We start from the raw sequence: 20,105 nt of genomic DNA, 5'->3' as shown, positions 1-20,105 counted from the left end.
AGAGAAATTAAAATATTTTACACAAGTCCCTGTGGTACAAAATTAATGCTTTGCACTTCTAGGGAGTCCCAGGGGCTTCTCAACCAAGGATCTCAAAGCATTTCAATTGTGACATGAAAGAAGTCTCACAATATCCTATGAGGTAGGAGAGAAAAAGAGATGCAGAGAGGTACAAATGGGGAAAAGAATACAATCTGTAAACTGGGTGGGGAAATTGAGAGGAACTAGACAATGGGCCATTCACTGTCTATCAATGGGAGTTTGGCTCCTAAGTGCCTAAATCCCTTTTGAAAATGAGATTTAGGCTTCTACATCAGTTAGGCATTGAAACACCGAGTGCAGCAATGCCTAAACACCTCTAAAAATCTGGGCCCCAAGTTTAGGACCATCTTCCAAACTTGACATTTGGGCTTATCTAATCTTCTTCTTCTATATGTTGCTATAGATCAGGGGTCGGCAACCGGTGGCTCGCGGCTCGCCAGGGTAAGCACCCTGGCGGGCCGGCCCAGTTTGTTTATCTGCCGCGTCGGCAAGTTCGGCCGATCGCGGCTCCCACTGGCCGCGGTTCGCGGTCCCAGGCCAATGCGGGAGGCAGGAAGCGGCGCGAGCCGAGGGATGTTCTGGCCGCGGCTTCCTGCCTCCCGCATTGGCCTGGGACCGCGAACCGCGGCCAGTGGGAGCCGCGATTGGCCGAACTTGCCGACGCAGCAGATAAACAAACCGGGCCGGCCCGCCAGGGTGCTTAACCTGGCGAGTCGCGAGCCACCGGTTGCCGACCCCTGCTATAGATGGATGTGGGTTTTTTCTGTAGTTAAAAAACCAACACCACATATCGCAGCAAAAGATTAAGCCCATGTATTTAAGATCCTAAAATCTAAAGGACAAAGGATATACATACAGTAGAAATAAGAGGAGTATCAGATAATGCCGTGGTATTTGGACTCTGGTTTGGCAAAGCACTCAAGTGCCTCTTCGTCTTAAATTCTATGAACTTCAACACCTGACCTTGATCATTGTATTTGATGAGTCTTCCAGTACTTCACTGAATTGGGGGCAAATATGCACCTGAGTAACTGTACACACATGAGCAGTTCCTTTGAGTACCATGGGACTGCTCACAGGGATTTTTGCAGGGTTGGGCTGGTTTCTAGGGCAGGTGCTCCATGAACAGAAACATGGACTCAATAGTGGGCAGAGGACACACAGAAAGCAGTTAAGAGCGAACACAGGCAGGAGGATGGAGAGCAGCATCTGCTGTTGCAGAAAACAAGGTCACGGATGTATACAGGAGCAGAGGTTGTAGGCCTAGTCTACACTACAAAGATAGGTCAATGCAAGGAAGCTTACAATGACCTAGTTGTGCATGTGTCTTCATTTAAATTTGTCTCCTGCTGATGTAAGTGCCCTGCCATGCAGACTTAATAGCAGCACTACCTTCCTAGGCAGTCAGAGTCAAAGTAGTTACATTGATGCAATGTGAGCATAGACACTGAGTTACTTACATCAACCAATACTGACATCCAGCAGCTATCCCACAATGCTCTGCACTGACCACTCTGGTCACCACTGTGAACTCCACCATCCAGGGGCCAGATAGACCAGAAGCCCCCTCCTCCCCTTTAAAGCCCCACACATTTTTTAAATTACTTTTCCTGTTAGCCCAGCTTGGAGATCCACCTAGCAGAGCTCCATTACTGAGGGCAATTGTTCAGGTGACAATGCTGGCTACACGCTCCAGACATACTCCAACCTTGAGTAGACAGGAAGTCTGGGGACTCCTGGGTCTGAGGAGGAGAGGCTGTGTAGGCACAGCTCCATTGCAGCCATAGAAACATGGCTATCTACAAACAGATTGCTTGGAGCATGTAGGAGAAGGGATACCCCAGGGACCAGCAGCAATGCTGTGCGAAAGCCAAGGAGCTGTGGCAGACATACCAGAAGGCCAGGGAGGTCAACAATCAACCTGGTGCAGAGCCACAGACCTGCTGCTTTTACAAAGAGCTGCAAGCCATCCTCCGCGGAGACTCACCACCACCCCCAACAGCACCATGTATACTACCAAGGAGCCCGAGTCATAGGTCCTTGCCATGAACAGCTAGGATGAGGAGGTAGACAAGGAAGAGGAGGAGGAGTACGTGGGACAGGGGACCAGAGGATACAGCTGCGCAGCATGCCAGGACCTGTTTTTGACTTCGCTGCAGTCCAGCCATTCCCACCAGACTAGCAAGCCCAATGCAGGGGAAGCAACCTCTGGTAAATATGCAGTTTACTTTGAAATTACAGGGATGGCACCTCTAAAGTGGCAGGACACATCTTTTGATTTACTCATTTTCACTTGTGCTAGAAAAGGTAGTGGATCTACCAAGAGAGGTAGAGTTGCTATCTGCTTTTTCATTCCCCTGTAAAGGTAGGCAGAGGGGACCACACAGAGCTGTTTGTTTCTGTGCACCAGGATGTCCCCTGAATCCTTCATAGAAATCTTGATGAAACTTTCATGGAGTTCACTTTCACGGATTCACTCTGCAATCCTCTGCTGAAGGTTTCTGGAGAGGTATAACAGGGTCAGGACTCACCACCGCTGGTGCCTCCTGCTGGTTGCTCCGGGAATTAGCTCTTGTCAGCCGTGGAGTGCCCGCTGCATGTGGTGTCTCACCCGTTGTCTGCTCTGCTGATTTGGGAACCGCATTGCTCCCCACTCTGCGGTGTTCACTTCAGGACACTGCCCTCCAGCAGTGCCCACTATTCCACTCTCACCCCCTTCTGGAGGGGAGGTAACAACAGCCTTCGGCTTGCACCTGCCTCATTGGCCAACCACAACCCCAAAGTCTAGCCTCTCACCTCAGAGGCAAGTTGCAGTCAGTCTCAGCCACACTCCTCCATGGCCAGGTGCACTGCAAAGGGGGAAGGGGGACACCCAAGCCCACCCACTACTCTGGGTCTTGACCCTGGGACCCTCTAGCTGCAGCCTCCCTCTGCCCTCCTTCTCTCCCCTCTTGTCTGCTTATCTTCCCTGGGCCACTTCCCCTTTGGCCCTGTGCCCCTTCTCGACCCTTTTTAGCAGGTGCCACAGCCTGGCAGGTAACTGGGCTGGAGCTCTTCTCTGCTTCCCAAGCCTGCCCAGCACTGCTCTGTCCAAGGTGCTACCTCCTTTCCTCAGGAGCCAATTCGCTTCCCTTGTTAGTCAGGGAGAGACTACCCTCTCCTTTGCTAGGCAGCCTTTATATAGGGCCCAGGCCGGCCCTGATTGGCTGCCTCTTTCTTCGCCCTGATGGGCTCTCCACAGGCCTTTGCTGATTGGCTGCTGGTCTGCACAGCCTCTCTGGCCTATTCCAGCCCTTTTTCTCATGGAGTGGGGCAGCCACCCCACTACAGGAGGGCTGCCTTATTCCTTCCACTGTGGTAGGATACTTTCCCATCCCATTCAGTGATAACTTCAGTAGGCACCAGTGCAGTGCACAAGCTAGCAGCATATGGGCCCGGGGTGTCTCCAGGATGCCAGCAGCAGCTTTGCTTTCTCTGCCTCTGTTACCCTCAGGAGTGAGATATCAGCTAAAATCATCCACCACCTGTGCAAAATGGTGCCAGTATTCAGTGCCTTTGTGCTATACATCTAGAATCATGCAACCAAGTGATTTCTTCCTCATTTACCCACCCCCTAGAGGGCCATACTTCCCATGGCTGGTGCCATACACAATCAGTCCCAAGCAGAAGTGAGAATGTAGTGCTTACAATTTTCAGGGAGGCAGGGAAGTGAGTTCAGCATCTTAAGTTTTCTGTTGTGAACACACTGGCAACAGTATCTCTGTGTGCTGTATCTGCACCTGCCTTCAGGGTCTCCTCCTCCACACCTGTGGAACACCTAAGCTGGATAAGGAGGAGAAAGAAGACAACTTGTGATGACATGATCCAGGAAATCCTGCAAGCCAGTGCTGCATCTGAGAATGAGCAGAGGGTCTACAGGATCACCATTGCAGACAGCCTGGAGAAGGATCATAGAATCTCAGGGTTGGAAGGGACCTCAGGAGGTCGTCTATCTAACCCCCTGCTCAAAGCAGGACCAATCCCCAGATAGATTTTTGCCCCAGATCCCTAAGTGGCCCCCTCAAGGATTGAACTCACAACCCTGGGTTTAGCAGGCCAATGCTCAACCCACTGAGCTATCCCTCCCTCCTCCCATATTTGCATTTCTCAGAGATGCTGCAGACTATGGTGGACATGCAGGTTCAACAATCCCATGTGCGTCTCTCTGAAGCCCATTGAGAACTCAATATCGGAACCTCATTCAACATTCCACGTGGCATATGGGGTTGGTGTGCTACCCCATAACTCCACCCCAGGGACATTAAAGACAATCACAGCTTCACATACACTGATCGTGAAAGCCAAGGTTGGTATATGTGAAGCTGAACTAGATGTGACTCTTCTTTCCCTTTCATAAGTTCTGCTGCTGAATTTATTAAGTTTTAAATGTTTTTTTTTAATTGCCTGGTTCGTGTTGCAGAATGAAATTCTTGTTTTTGGAACATAATTCATCTTGATTAATTCCCAACATATGCTGGCTGGTGCTGAGCAGTTCTGAAAGCAACCAATTACCTGTTACTGCACTGTGTCACACAACTCATAACATCATTCACAGACAATTTCAATAGGTGCGTTGACAATATTATATTCCTGCATACACAGCAATCACTACAAGATTCATACCAGGCTGCCAAAGAGCAAGTCCAGGCAGAGCACATTACAACAAAACACATTACACTGGCTCACTATTAAAATAGTCTTTCAAAGCCTCCCTGAGTTATATTGCCCTTTTTCGGCCTGCTCAAATTCATCAGACAGCTGCCCCTCTCTGTCTTCCACCCTGGTAGAAACTTTTACCCCTTCGCTTCACAGATATTCTGCAGGGCACAGCAGGCAGCTATAACCACTGGGATATTTTTTATCGCTGAGATCCAATCTTGTGAGTAGAAGAATGTCAACAACCAAAAGCACTTTCCGCTGTCACTCTGCAGCTGCGGAGCCTGTCGCTGAAGTGCTCCTTGGTGCTGTCGAGGTGGCTGGTGTACAACTTCATAAGGCAGGGGAGCAAGGGGCAGTCTGGGTCTCCCAGGATCACCATTGGCATTTCACTATTTCCAATGGTAATCTGCCAATTGGGACTAGCTGTCTCTGCTTGCAGCTTTCTGAACAGTCCTGTGATTTTAAAGATGCAAGCATCATGCCTCTTCCCTGACCAGCCACACTGAGGTCTATGAAGCATCCCCGGTGATCCACCAGTGCCTGCATAACCACAGAAAAGTAGTCCTTTCTGTTGATGTACTCTGTGGCAAGGTGGTTTGGTGCCAAATTGGGGATATGTGTTTTGTCTATCACAATTCAGGAACCCCATTGCTGCAGATCTATCCACTATGTCCTTCACATTGCTGAGACTCCCAGTCCTGCATAGCATGAGGCAATTAATGGCCTTGCACGTGCACGGGACAACAGCCCCTGCAGTGGATTTCCCGACTCCCAGTTGATTCCTGACTGACTGGTAGCAATCTGGCATTGCAAGTTTCCACAGTTCTATTGCCAGTCACTTCTCAGCTGAAAGTGCAGCTCTCATTTTGGTGTCCCTGTGCTGAAGGGCTAGGGCGAGTTCAGTACACAGATCCAGGAATGTGGCTTTGCCCATCTAAAATTCTGCAGCTACTGCTCATTATCCCAAGGCTGCTTGACAATGTCATCCCACCAGCCAGTGCTTGCTTCTTGGGCCCAGAACTGGCTCTCCACCATCTCCAGCTGCTCCATGAACACCACCAACAGCCTTGAATTGTTTCTTTGTATGTCCCAAAAGCAAGCTGGCCTCCCAGGAATCATCCTGTCCCCCACAGCTCCTCTTGCGGTTCTGCAAATACTGCAGGACCATGCACCCTGTGCTTGCAACTCTCATGACATAGTGCAGAGCTGTGCAACCTCTATGCTTCTGTCAGAGATGGCGGACAGCAAGGAGGCATGCACTGGTTTGTGGGATTTTGAAAAGAAGGCTTGAAAATTATGGGATGCAGATGAAACTAGGAGATGGAGCACACAGCATTATGAGAAGTTGACCCCAGACACCCCAGCGTGACTTGTTCCAGACCTATCAGACGTTGCAAAAGCTTCCCAAAAGACATGGCACTGGATGATGGCGAGTTGCACAGTGGGATCCCTACCCACAGTGCACTGCACTCTGCATCGATATAAGCACTCCTGGTGAGTAGGCACACCACCGACACAAGGCACCAAGTATGCACACGCACAAGCAGTGTACTATCAGTGGTGGCTGTATGCCGATGCAACTTAGGTTTCTAGAGTAGACATATCCAGAGAAAGGGAACATCTGAATGCAATGCTCTGTAATTACTCTGTATTATCCCCACCAAACCGTAATAATTCCAAGGGTATTTTGTCCATTGACTGTATCTATTTGATTAATTTAACATCCTGGATCAACCATCCATGCCTAGCTGAGGTCCTGTTTAAAGTATTCCCAGCCTGCTGCACTTTGTGAGTGAATGGCTCCCCCATCTCAGCTTTTCACTCAAGCAAATTCATCTCTTGCCATGGGCAAAGAATAATTTTGCATTCTGCATTAGCTTGAGCCTCATGATCCAGTTAAGGTGATTGCAGCCTTTCATTCCTTTACAAATAAGCTTTAAAGAAGCAAGAGAAAATTTAACGTCAGCTTCAAACAGCTTTTCTCTAGGACCTGAAAACATTTATCAATGTTTAATTTGGAACATAAAAAAAGATACCGGCTATCATGGTGGCTGCTGGATTCAATCATTAGGTGGGCAAGCCAGTGAGGTGAACCAGAGAACACGCAAAACAAACAGCCAACACGGGGACAAGGAATAAATGAACTGCTGCTGTCATAATTATTAGGAGATGCATGGAATTATTAACAATGTTTTAATGAGACAGATCGGAGCTCAACATGCTAAATCAATAACAGCAGCAAACTCACTGCCGAGTCTCATTTGTAGTGGAGAACTGGCATACCTGACCTTGATCCCCTAAAACAGTGTTGCTGTTATTAACAGAATGCATAATGAAGAGCAAAAGTAACATTTTAAAGAAGCTCAAAGTAGCCTACTGATTAAAACTTCTTCATCATGAATTTGTAGCTCAGACATAAAAGAAGCATCAAACTATTTTGCGAGTGTTTTTTAAAGATTTTATTAAATTGCTCTTTTTTGTTAGGGGTGAGGGATGGTTGGTGTTTTGGGTTAGAAGAGGGTGTCAGTTTGGTGTGTGTCATTGCAATGATGAAAGAGGAATCTTTTGCAGTGTTTCCTAAAAATGGTCAGACTCTGGATTTGCCTGATCTCCTCTGGAAGTTCTTTCCAAAGTCTGATTCCCCTCAACAAAGAATGCTTCGTCTCACATGCTTTGTCCTGAGCTGAGCGATCTGTGTTTCTTCATATATAGTTTGTCTTCTGTCATGTGTGTTTGGCTGGTTGTTATTTCAAAGTTGCAGTATTGATCGGATATCAGAATCAGGTCCCAGCAGCAAATCCACTGCTAGATCTGAACTTTCACAAAGATTTGTTGGTGCGCTGGGTTTGAATCTTGGCTTCTGGCTTCAGCCATTTATAAAGATGGGATCCAACTACAAAGTTTGGATCTGAAAATATGTTATCATTTATATTACAGGAGCACCCAAGCCATGATACACATTGCGCAGGCACAGTGAGACACCCCACCCCCCCCGCCTGAAATCCCTGTTCTGAAGACTTTATGCTCCCAAATGGGAAACTGGTAATGTGATGAAGATGAGACTTGGCCATGGCTGATTAGCTGCATGTGACACTGTTAGGTGGATGGAGAGGCAAGGGGATCTTTGCAGCTGCATTTTGTATGGGCTGGCCAAGAGGGATTGTGGGTTGAGGTGTTCAGTGATCACTCAGGCCATGATTCTGAAAGATATTTAAGCAACTAACTCCTATTGAAGTCACTGACAGATCAGACCTGGGGGTGTGGTAGCTCCCCACATGAGGGGAACAGTAGATGATACTCCTCATTCCATGTGTCCCAGCCTCCTCCACTGCCTAGCAACCAATCTCCATGACATCATGCCCTCCAGATGCTCATATGGAACCCTGGTCAAATCATTAATCCTCAAGGTGACACACACTCAAAGGGATTATCCAGTGTCCTGAGGGTTAAACCACTTATATGTACTTGGACTATGCTGCCTTTTCGCTAAGGTGTTTGCCAGAGCGGGGAAGGATTTGCTAGATGTTTCAGTGATATGGAGTGGATTTGGGTACATTACATTCATCCCCTATTGAGCACCTGCAGGCAGAACATAATGGGAATACATATTTTGAAATTTTATCTCAATCTTGTCACCCAGGAGTGGGTATTACCTACTGCTTCTTTCATTGTAAGGTTGCTCATGAGCTCTTATTGGCTTACCAACCTTGACAGTGTCCCTTGGAGTAGTTTAAGCACTTAAAAGTTTATTGGAGGTGGATGTAAGAATAATAAAACAAGTTTTATTAGGATAGTACATCACGCTGTGAGACCAGGAGTACAAGTGGCTATGAGATTCAGAGAAGCTCAAGGGACAGGCTACTGAGCTAGCCGTGATCAGGGAATACCAGAGGTATAAGAAAGGCCAGTATGTCCCTTTTTTTAAAAAAAAGAGAAAAGTTTATTTATATAAAAATGATGGCTCAGGCTCCTGCTATAACTGAGATGGAATTTTCTCGTTGGGTCAGGCATACACTGTTATCTTCAGCGTGAACCTGCAGAGCTCCATGCAAGGATGTGTGCGTTTATCATAATTATGTGGTATCAAGGCCATAGTCCCAGGAACTCCAGGCGTTGCACAAAGAAGCAAGTAACAAAGTTTACATTGCAGGAAGCACCCAGGTGAGTAACATCACTATTTTTTCTCATTTCCGTCGGAACTGCTGAACAGGCAGCGATTGCACTTCTATTTTGTGATCTATAATGGAAATGGACCCCACGGCGTCTGCATTTTATGCTTATCCCCGCCCCAGCTCACTGCATGACCTTGGGCAAAGCACTATGCAAGCTTGGGTGCCTAAAGTTAAAGACCTAGATCCATAATTAGGTGCCTAAATAAAGGAAGCTTGACTTTCAAAGGATAGATTGCATAATGGGAGCACCCCTGAAAATCCACATTTGTATTTGATAGCTTCCAGTGCCTCATTTTAAGCACCTAGCTTTGAACACTTTTGGCTTTCACCTGCCTATGCTTCAATGTCTCCATCAGCAAAACAGTTACAATAAGCAGCCATTGATTTTTGTCGAGGTGAATGTCAGGCTTTATTATCACTCGTATTTGTTGTTTAATATATGCTAACAGTGTCCTCAGAGCTATACAAAATGTAAATGAAAAGAAGATCCCTACCCTGAGCATCTTGCAATTTATGGACCATATTCGCTGGTCCGCTCCGGCTGTTTTGTTACAGTCCAGTGATGCAAAGCATCCATAAACTTGGTTTAACAGGCCACTTCTGCCTAGTTTGTGGCTGCTTCACATTGCTGGAGTAGTGCAAAGCAGATGGGGCATACCTAATCTGACCTTAAATATACACCAAAAGGTAAATATTTATCTCAAGGGACCATGAATCTTGCTGTTCACTGAAATATATAATCAATATATCATCACCCCTCTGTCAAGGAGTAGCTGTTGTCCAGGCCTTACAAGTTAGCATCACGTTGGAAGAGAAATCATGATGCAGAGTCTCGGTATATATTTTAATTCAACTTGTTTATTTACACTATATACAGCAGGCCTTGAACACAGGTGGTCACAAATAGCAGACAGGCCCCCTTGCTGCTTGCCACAGCACCCAAAAGACACCACATCACAAAACTCAAAATAGCACAAGCATGTCTTCCCAGACCAAAGAACCTGCCCTCTAAGAAAACAAACTTGTAAGACCTTGAGTAATAGTATCATCTGGTGACTCTCACCAAAACAGCATGTGTTATTATGTACAGTCTGGAAGTTTTCATCAGGAATATTTTGAAATCTTCCCATTGATTTCAAAACATGACTTTCTTTTTAAGCTAACTTGTCAAAGAGGAGATGAGTTTAGAGATCCAGAAAAGAAATTAACTTTCACCCTGTGGTAAGTGCAGTTTCCTCTGAATTCAGCTCCAGCAAATCAGGAACCTTTTATTTACTAAACCTGTGATCTGATTGATTAACATTACTCTAGACTTCAAAACCATTGGCCTTTGGGGCACTAACCAGGTTAAGGGCTTGATCTTGATTTTACAATCCACCATGAGCACAGGGCAGTGAAGGCCCCTGGAGCAGTGTGGGAAAGGGATTGTGATTCAGGGAGTCATAATCTCTCCTGGTCTCCCTGTTGATTCAAAGAGGGAGTAACTCCACTGTATCTATCTTCTTGCAGCATACAACTCACAATTTGCCAGTGTAGCTATACCATTGAACACATGCCGCTACATAAATCCATGGTACACCCACACCTTGAATACTGTGTGCAGATCTGATCCCCCATCTCAAAAAAGATATATTGGAATTGGAAAAGGTACAGAAATGAGTAACAAAAATTATTAGGGGTAAGGAACAGCTTCCATATAAGGCTAAATTTATAAAACTGGGACTTTTCAACTTGGAAAAGAGACGAATAACAGAGGGGATATGCTAGAGGTCTATAAAATCATCACTGGTGTGGAGAAAGTAAATAAGGAAGTATTTATTTTTTCTCATAACACAGGAACTAGGGGTTAACTAATGAAATCAATAGGCAGGAGGTCTAAAACAAATAAAAGAAAATATTTCTTCACACAACGCACAGTCAACATGTGGAACTTTTTGTCAGAGGATGTTGTGAAAGCCAAGAGTATAACAGGGTTCAAAAAAGAACCAGATAAATTCATGGAAGATAGGTCCATCAATGGCCATTAGCCAGGATGGGCAGGGGTGGTGTCCCTAGCATCTGTTTGCCAGAAGCTGGGAATGGGCAATGGGGATGGATCACTTAAGGATTAGCTAAAGGAGTTGGCCGGTGAGATTGCAGAGCCATTGGCCATTATCTTTGAAAAATCATGGCGATCGGGGGAGGTCCCGGATGACTGGAAAAAAGCTAATGTAGTACCCATCTTTAAAAAAGGGAAGAAGGAAGATCCAGGGAACTACAGGCCAGTCAGTCTCACCTCAGTCCCTGGAAAAATCATGGAACAGGTCCTCAAGGAATCAATCCTGAACCACTTAAAGGAGGGGAAAGTGATCAGGAACAGTCAGCATGGATTCACCAAGGGCAAGTCATGCCTGACTAACCTAATTGCCTTCTATGACGAGATAACTGGCTCTGTGGATGAGGGGAAAGCAGTGGATGTACTATTTCTGGACTTTAGCAAAGCTTTTGATACAGTCTCCCACAGTATTCTTGCCAGCAAGTTAAAGAAGTATGGGCTGGATGAATGGACGGTAAGGTGGATAGAAAACTGGCTAGATGGTCGGGCTCAACGGGTAGTGATCAATGGTTCCATGTCTAGTTGGCAGCCGGTATCAAGTGGAGTGCCCCAAGAGTCGGTGCTGGGGCCGGTTTTATTCAATATCTTCATTAACGATCTGCAGGATGGTGTGGACTGCACCCTTAGCAAGTTTGAAGATGACACTAAACTGGGAGGAGTGGTTGATACGCTGGAGGGTAGGGCTAGGATACAGAGGGACCTAGACAAATTAGAGGATTGGGCCAAAAGAAATATGATGAGGTTCAAGAAGGACAAGTGCAGAGTCCTGCACTTAGGACGGAAGAATCCCATGCACTGCTACAGACTAGGGACCGAATGGCTGGGCAGCAGTTCTGCAGAAAAGGACCTAGGGGTTATGGTGGACGAAAAGCTGAATATGAGTCAACAGTGTGCCCTTGTTGCCAAGAAGGCTAATGGCATTTTGGGTTGTATAAGTAGGGGCATTTCCAGCAGATCCAGGGATGTGATCATTCCCCTCTACTCAGCACTGGTGAGGCCTCATTTGGAGTACTGTGTCCAGTTTTGGGCCCCACACTACAAGAAGGATGTGGATAAATTGGAGAGAGTCCAGCGGAGGGCAACAAAAATGATTAGGGGGCTGGAGCACATGACTTATGAGGAGAGGCTGAGGGAACTGGGATTGTTTAGACTGCAGAAGAGAAGAATGAGGGGGGATTTGATAGCTGCTTTCAACTACCTGAAAGGGGGTTCCAAAGAGGATGGATCTAGACTGTTCTCAGTGGTAGAAGATGACAGAACAAGGAGTAATGGTCTCAAGTTGCAGAGGGGGAGGTTTAGGCTGGATATTAGGAAAAACTTTTTCACTAGTAGGGTGGTGAAGAACTGGAATGGGTTACCTAGGGAGGTAGTGGAATCTCCTTCCTTAGAGGTTTTTAAGGTCAGGCTTGACAAAGCCCTGGCTGGGATGATTTAGTTGGGTTTGGTCCTGCTTTGAGCAGGGGGTTGGACTAGATGACCTCCTGAGGTCACTTCCAACCTTGAGATTCTATGATTCTATGATTCTATGTTCTGTTCATTCCCTCTGAAGCACTGGACATTGGCCACTGTCAGAAGACAGGATAATGATGGACCTTTGGGCTGATCCAGTATGGCCATTCTTATGTCAGACTCCATCCACCTGTGTTGGGTGGAGGAGAGATGTGGCAGTTCTGGGGACCCCACCACTCCCCATCATGATATAAGTAGCCAGCGCAAGGGAATAAGGGGCTGCCTTACACCTGCCTGAGCCTTTTGACTGTCGCCAAAAACCTTCCCCATGTCATTATAAGTATTTATTATTGTTTCATTTTGGTTTACAGAGGCCAACACTGTGCTAGACACATTGTAGACCACATAAAAAGGTTCTCAGCAAATAAGACATAATTTTAAGGCCAGCAGCTTTCTGTTAGTGCTACTAAATACTGATATTTTTAAAGTCAATTGGAGTTTAATGTGAGAAAGGACAGAAATATTGGGAGCATAGTGTATAAATCTAAACGTCCTGACTTTCATCTCCTGAGATTACTTTAAAATATGAACATGAAACAAATCAGTTTATCATTTCTGGGCTAAGCAGATTTATAATTGCTAAGGGGTAATTAAATTAGACATCTCATTTATGCAGGTGTTTATTATACGGCTTGGGAAACGGTCTGTATTGAAATCTGCACCCACTTGAACTTGGTTAATTGAAGTGATCCAAACCTTAACATTACAGATTCAGCTTGGAATGCTTGTATTTTTAGGTTACAGTCTGCTCTTCAAGCCTGAGCTGGGAGAGCAGAAGGCAGTTCAAATTTACACAACTCTCTTGATTTAACAACCATTTTTGCAAATATAACTCAATGCTCTGTTTGGGTCATTGGCAGTAGGATTCAAACCTGGGACTTCCTCAGTCTAAAACCATGAACCTCAACTGCCTGAGCTAAAACACCTAGTTCTCGTTAGTTCAAAGGCTTCTGCATGCTTGTAAATGTGGTGGAGAGAGTCACACTGTGGCTGGATGTGGGTGACGTTTAGTAGCTTTCACCTAAAACACTTTGTAATTTATGCACCACCTTATGTACTGTGTAGGATCCTCAACTATCTGGCATCTTTGAATAGTACAGAGGGGTGTGGACTCTCATGAGTCTGCCTTCTCACCACACATGAGAACTTCTCCACATTTTGCCTTTGGGGACAATTTTGGCCACCAAATATGCTAGGAAGGAGAAGTCACTGTAATCCATGTACAGGGACTTCTACTGGAACGGGTATTGATGCAGGGGATACAGGCAGCAGATGTTCCTTTCATACTCCTCCCTCCACTTTGAATCCATACTAACAGCAGGCACATTCTCTCTCTAAGTAATTAAGCCTTGCATCACTTCTATGTGGCAATGATTTATTAATCTCAATTTTCAGGTGGGTAAACCAAGGCAAAGAGTGGTTACGTGACTCCCCTGTTGTAAGGAGCTGCCAGAGGATTCCATTTGGATTGCCAGTAACAAGTTGTATTGATCCTATGAATCCCTGGGGCAATATTGCATACTGTGGACCACCATCTACAGCCGACTTTCCAATGAACTAGCTATGTACATATGTACAGGTATAGAACACACTTGCCATGTTCACACAGCAGACTAGTGGAAGGACTGGAAACAGAACCCAGAGTCCTGGCTCCTACTTTGCTAGCTGCTTTCAACTACCTGAACGGGGGTTCCAAAGAGGATGGATCTAGACTGTTCTCAGTGGTAGCAGATGATAGAACGAGGAGTAATGGTCTCAGGTTGCAGTGGGGGAAGTTTAGGTTGGATATTAGGGAAAAAAAATCACTAGAAAGGTGGTGAAGCACTGGAATGGGTTACCTAGGGAGGTGGTGGAATCTCCTTCCTTAGAGGTTTTTAAGGTCAGGCTTGACAAAGTCCTGGCTGGGATTATTTAGTTGGGGATGGATCCTGCTTTGAGCAGGGGGTTGGACTAGATGATCTCCTGAGGTCCCTTCCAACCCTGATATTCCATGATTTTATGATTCAAGCCCATTTAAGACATTGTGACTATTCATGTACTTGAAGTCAGGCACCTGCCTAAGTATCTCGCAAAACAAAGGCTTTAGGGATCAAAGCTTGAGAGGCGCTAAGCACCTTCACTTTCCAGTGCAATTGGAGGGTACTCAGTACCTGAGCATACCGTAGGTTCCTGCTTCCACAACACCAATCACCCACCAGGGGTGCTGGAACAGTTTTTTCAGTGGGGGTGTTGAGAGCCATTGAACAAAGCTATAAACCCTGTATATAACAGAAACCACTTCAAGCCAGGGGGTGCGGCAGCACCCCTAGGTCCAACACCTATGTCACACACCAGCCTTCTCTACCTTTCTTTCACGATCCCTTATCTCCTTGCTTTCAGTTTCACCTCTTACTTTAATCCCTGAAATCACCTGCTTCATTAGAAATGCAGCTATTAAATTCCATGCTGATAATGTGGCATGGTTAATTTTTTCCAGTTCACTGACGGGCCACTGGAAAAAAAAATTAGTAACAGGGGGAAAGTTGGTTACCAGACCCTCATTCCTACCTTCATTACTGACACGGGAAATACATAATTTACAGCAGCAAGTCTCCTTCATGCACCCCTTAGAGTCCTTAGGAAATTAGGTCAATATGTTTTCATTTACTCTAAAATAGATTTTTTTTTAAATAGTGGCTCGTGTTCTTCTTTTAACAGTTCCTGGCAGTTATATTAACATTTTGCTATTGGTAATGGCTGAATAATTATTTTTCTGGAGTCTAGATTGAAAGGTTAACCTTAGCATTTCTCTCTAAATGTTTTAAATTGTTTCCATCACAGGAATACTATGGCTGAGTAGCAGCGTAGAGGACTGAAGGGGAAAAAAACACATTACATTTGCATCAGATTTAAAGGCAAAGTGAAAATTAAATTGGCTTCAGCAGTAAGATGAAATTCATGGAGGATCATGCAGTATTATTGCTGTTTGGTTGCAGGCTCAGAAAACCCCAGACCCTTTTCTATGTATTGACATTTGCTTGGACTACCTAAAATCATTCTCTTTTTTTTTTTTTTAAAGAATTAGAAATGACTAGGTCCTATTGATTATAGCTGGGTGATCTATTTTTCCAATCATTTATCCAATTAATGTTCTTGTGATTATTAGTAGTCTTGGAGCAGACTGTGAATCAGGGATTAGGGCCCTGCTCATAGATTCATAGAGTTTAAGGGTATGTCTATGCTTCATTAAAAGACCCGGGGTTCAGCCATGACTGGCCCAGGAGAGCTTACTCAGGCTTGCAGGGGTATAAAATTACAGTGCAGATGTTTTGGGCACGGGCAGGAGCCTGGGCTCTGAGACCCCTTATGGAGGATAGTTCTCAGAGCCTGGGCTCCAGCCTAAACCTGAATGTTTACACTGCTATTTTTAGCCCCACAGCCCGTCAGCCAACTCAGGTTCTGAGACTCGGTGGCACAGGTTTTTCATTGCAGTGCTGACATACCTAGACGCTAGAAGAGACTCTAGTTGGACCTCCTGTATACCACAGGCAATTAAATTTCATCGAGTTCCCCTTGTATTGAGACCAATAACTTATCAGACTAAAGCTTATCTTCCAGAAAGTCATTTGATTTGAAGACATGAAGAAATGGAGAATCCATCGTGTCCCTTGGTAGCTTGTTCCGATGCTAGTGAATGTTACTGTTGAAAAGTTGCCCAATTTCTAATCTAATTTTTTCTGATTCAAACTTCCAGCCAACAGTTCTTGTTATGCTTCTCTCCCCTTTAGTACCCAGTATATTTTCTCCCCATGAAGGTAATCATAGAATATTAGAATCATAGGACTGGAAGGGACCTCAAGAGATCATCTAATCCTATCTCCTACACTCAAGGCAGGAATAAATATTATCTAGACCATTCTTCACAGGTGTTTGTCTAACCTGCTCATAAAAATCTCCAATGATGGAGATTCCACAACCTCTCTAGGCAATTTATTCCAGTGCTTAACTCCCCTGATCGTTAGGAAGTCTCTCCTAATGTCTAACCTAAACCACCCTTGCTGCAATTTAAGCCCATTGCTTCTTGTCCTATCCTCAGAGGTTAAAGAGAACACTTTTTTGCCATTGTCCTTATAACTACCTTTTATGTACTTGAAAATTGTTATCATGTCCCCTTTCAGTTTTCTCTTCTCCAGACTAAGCAAACCCATTTTTTTTCAATCTTCCTTTACAGGTCATGTTTTCTAGATCTTTAATCATTTTGTTGCTCTTCTCTGGACTATCTCCAGTTTGTCCACATCTTTCCTGAAATGTAGCACCCAGAACTGGATACAATACTACAGTTGAGGTCTAATCTGTGCAGAGTACAGCAGAATTTCTTCTCATGTCTTGCTTACAACACTCCTGCTAATACATCCCAGAATGATGTTCATTTATTTTCCAGCAGTGTTTCACTGGTCACTCCTTCCTAGGCAGTCATTTCCCATTTTGTATGCATGCAACTGATTGTTCCTTCTTAAGCAGAGTACATTGCATTTGTCCTTATTGAATTTCATCCTATTTACTGCAAACCATTTCTCAAGTTTGTCCAGATCATTTTGAATTTTAATCCTATCTCCAAAGCCCTTGCAACCCCTCCCAGCTCGGTATCATCCACAAACTTTTAAGTGTTCTCTCTATGCCATTATTTAAATCACTGATCAAGATATTGAACAGAACTGGACATCTCTTTCAACAAGTCACTTCTCAATCTTCTTTTTCATAAACTAAACACATTGCACTCTCTATGTCACTCATTGTAAGTCATTTTCTCTAGCCCCTCAAATCTATTTTTTGGATCTTTTCTGCACCATCTCCAATTTTCTGACTTTTTTTTAACAATGTAGACACTCAAACTGTACACAGTATTGCAGTATCAGGCTTACCAACACAGTATACAGAGGTCAAATCACCTCCCTTCTCCCTTGATTTTACATCCAAAGATTGCATTAGCATTTCTTGTCAAAGCACTGCACCAGGAGCTCACTTTGAGTTATTTGTTCACTGTGACCCCTAAATCCTCCTCAGAGTCACTGCTGTCCAGGATACAGTCCCTCATTCTGTAGGTATGGCCTGCATTCCTTGTTCCTAGATGTATAAATTTGCATTTGGCTGTATTCAAATCATATTTTGTTAGAATGGGCCCAGCAATTACAAGTGACCCAGATTCTCTGTGCCCTGACTTCCTCATTATTTATCATTACACCAATCTTTGTATTATCCGCAAATTTTCTTATTAGGGATTTTATGTTTACTTCCAGATCATCAAGCAAAAATGTTTAAAACCATTGGGTCCAGTACCCATCCCTGCAGAACCCCAGTAGAAACATCCCCATTAGAGCAACAAAATGATTGCCCACTGGCAACTACTTTTTTGAGATATGGTCAGTTAGCCAGTTCTTATTCCATTCAACCTGTGCTTTTTTGGTATTGTACAGTGATTAACTTTTAATCAGAATGTCATGTGGTAGAAAGTCAAATACCAAACAAATGTCAATGTATATTACATCGATACAGTATCTGTATCAACCAAACTTTTCATGTCATCGAAGATTTCTTTGACAAGACCTATTTTCCATAAAACCATATTGGCTGGCATCCTATCCTTTAATTCTTTATTAATTGAAGTCTCTGTCTGTTTTTCCATTATTTTGCTGGGGATCGATGTCAGGCTAAGTACCTGTAGATACCCTGAAATCCTGCTTGCCCTTTATTTACAATGGTTCTTTTGAAAATTTGTGTGTGTACTTATCTTTACATAGTGGTAGTAATCACATTAAGCACCTGCATAAACCTTTGCAGGACTGAAGTCTTTTAACCCCTCTCTGCTAGAGTTGCCCATCTCTGCAATGGGGGTGCTGATATTTTGTCAGTCTGTCTTGTCTGTTTAGATTGCAACTAAAAAACTGGTCAAGAACTAGGAGATGCAAAATATCCTTGCCACAAAAAAAGAAAGAGGGAAACATAAAACAATTTAAAAAAGAAAGAAACCCTTTAGTAATAGGGATGCTGAAAGTTACTGCAGCCATGGGACCCAAGAAGAACCAGAAACCTATAAAAGTTATTTGTTTCCACATTATCATTTTTCTACAAAAACATACATACCCTTAGTCTATAAAAACTATTCAACAACCCACAAAGCTAATGAATGATATTTGTCGCTGTCTTCAGAGGATTATTTCCAAAAGGTAACAATACCATATAAAATGAATAGTACAATCTTGGGCAAATCAGTGAGGAATCAGGTCCCAGTTCAGCAAAGCATGTAAGCACATGCTTCAACTCTGCCTGTTTAGCATAAACATATGCTTAACTTTAAGCACATGCTTAACTTTAAGCACATGCTTGCATTCCACTGAAGCCAGTGAGACTTAAGGATGAGCTGCTTTCCTGACAGATTAAACTCAGCCCTTTAAGAGGCTCAGTTCTCCTGGGAAAAGTTGAACACGTTCAGCTCCCACTGACTTCTCTGGGAGCTGAGGTTGCTCAGCATCTTACAGGGTCGAGTCCTAAGATGGCGATCCTGAGAGCAGGGGCGGCTCTAGGAATTGCGCTGCCCCAAGCAGGGCGGCACGCCGCGGGGGGCGCTCTGGCGGTCGCCGGTCCCGCGGCTCTGGTGGACCTCCTGCAGACGTGCCCGCGGAGGTTCCGCTGGTCCCGCGGCTCTGGTAGACCTCCCACAGGCGTGCCTGCGGATGGTCCACCGAAACCGCGGGACCAGCGGACCCTCCGCAGGCACGTCTGCAGGAGGTCCACCGGAGCCGCCTGCCGCCCTCCCGCGGCACGCCGCCCCAAGCGCGCGCTTGGCGCGCTGGGGTCTGGAGCCGGCCCTGCCTGAGAGAAGATGAGCGCCTGCAAGTTCTTTTGACTTCAGAGTATTTAGGATTCGGTGTCTCCCTGGCACGTGCAGGTGCTCAACCCCTCTAGGATCGAGCCACTAACCTCTCTGTGTATCGTAAGTTTCCCCCTGCTGTACAGTGAGTAGAGGTGGAAGTTGAAGACAAATTCAGACTAGAAATAAGACATACATTTTTAACAGCGAGGTTAATTAACCACTGGAACAATTCAACATGGGTTATGGTCATGAACAGAGGGTATCATAGGCTGATGGAGGTTGAGCCTCCCCAAACAGCCTGGTGTGGCCCCTCCCACTCTCTGTCCCCAGGAGTGCCTGCTTCCAGAGTTCCCATTCTTCCATGGCTCAGGCTGGGGCTAGGTACAGGACGACCTACTGCCAGAACTCAGGGAGGCTGGACCTAGTGCCCGCTTGGTGGTCTGGGACTGAGCCACCTGCCCGTCATTCCGGAGCTGAGGTCAGGGACTCTGGGGCCACACCACCTGCCTGGCACTCCGGGCTGGGGACAGCGGCACTGTGGCTGCACTGCCTGCCTGGCACTCCGGGCTGGGGGCACTCGGGCGGCCCAGGGCTGGGGCAGGGAGGGCAGTGGCTGCGATGGGGGTGCTCTGGGCTCCGGCAGGGGAAGAGGGGATGGAAGGGAAGGGGGAATGGGCGGGGCCTCAGGCAGAAGGGGAGGGGTCGGGGGCTAGCCTCCCCCAGCGGCCGGGTCACCTGC

General features: G+C 45.5%; 1 long non-coding RNA gene across 1 annotated transcript; it reads left to right on the top strand.

Annotated features, from left to right (window-relative positions):
• The first annotated feature begins 8,170 nt into the window (after nucleotides 1–8,170).
• On the top strand, nucleotides 8,171–15,376 carry LOC120393645. The gene is made up of 3 exons (XR_005592100.1): nucleotides 8,171–8,632; nucleotides 8,748–8,901; nucleotides 15,337–15,376. It is a non-coding gene; the product is annotated as an uncharacterized LOC120393645 (long non-coding RNA).
• The last annotated feature ends 4,729 nt before the right edge of the window (nucleotides 15,377–20,105 follow it).

Source organism: Mauremys reevesii, unplaced genomic scaffold (assembly GCF_016161935.1).
Source record: "Mauremys reevesii isolate NIE-2019 unplaced genomic scaffold, ASM1616193v1 Contig27, whole genome shotgun sequence".
Lineage (NCBI taxonomy): Eukaryota > Metazoa > Chordata > Testudines > Geoemydidae > Mauremys > Mauremys reevesii.
The sequence above is the reverse complement of the archived record's forward strand: the minus strand, read 5'-3'. Positions and strand labels throughout refer to the sequence as shown.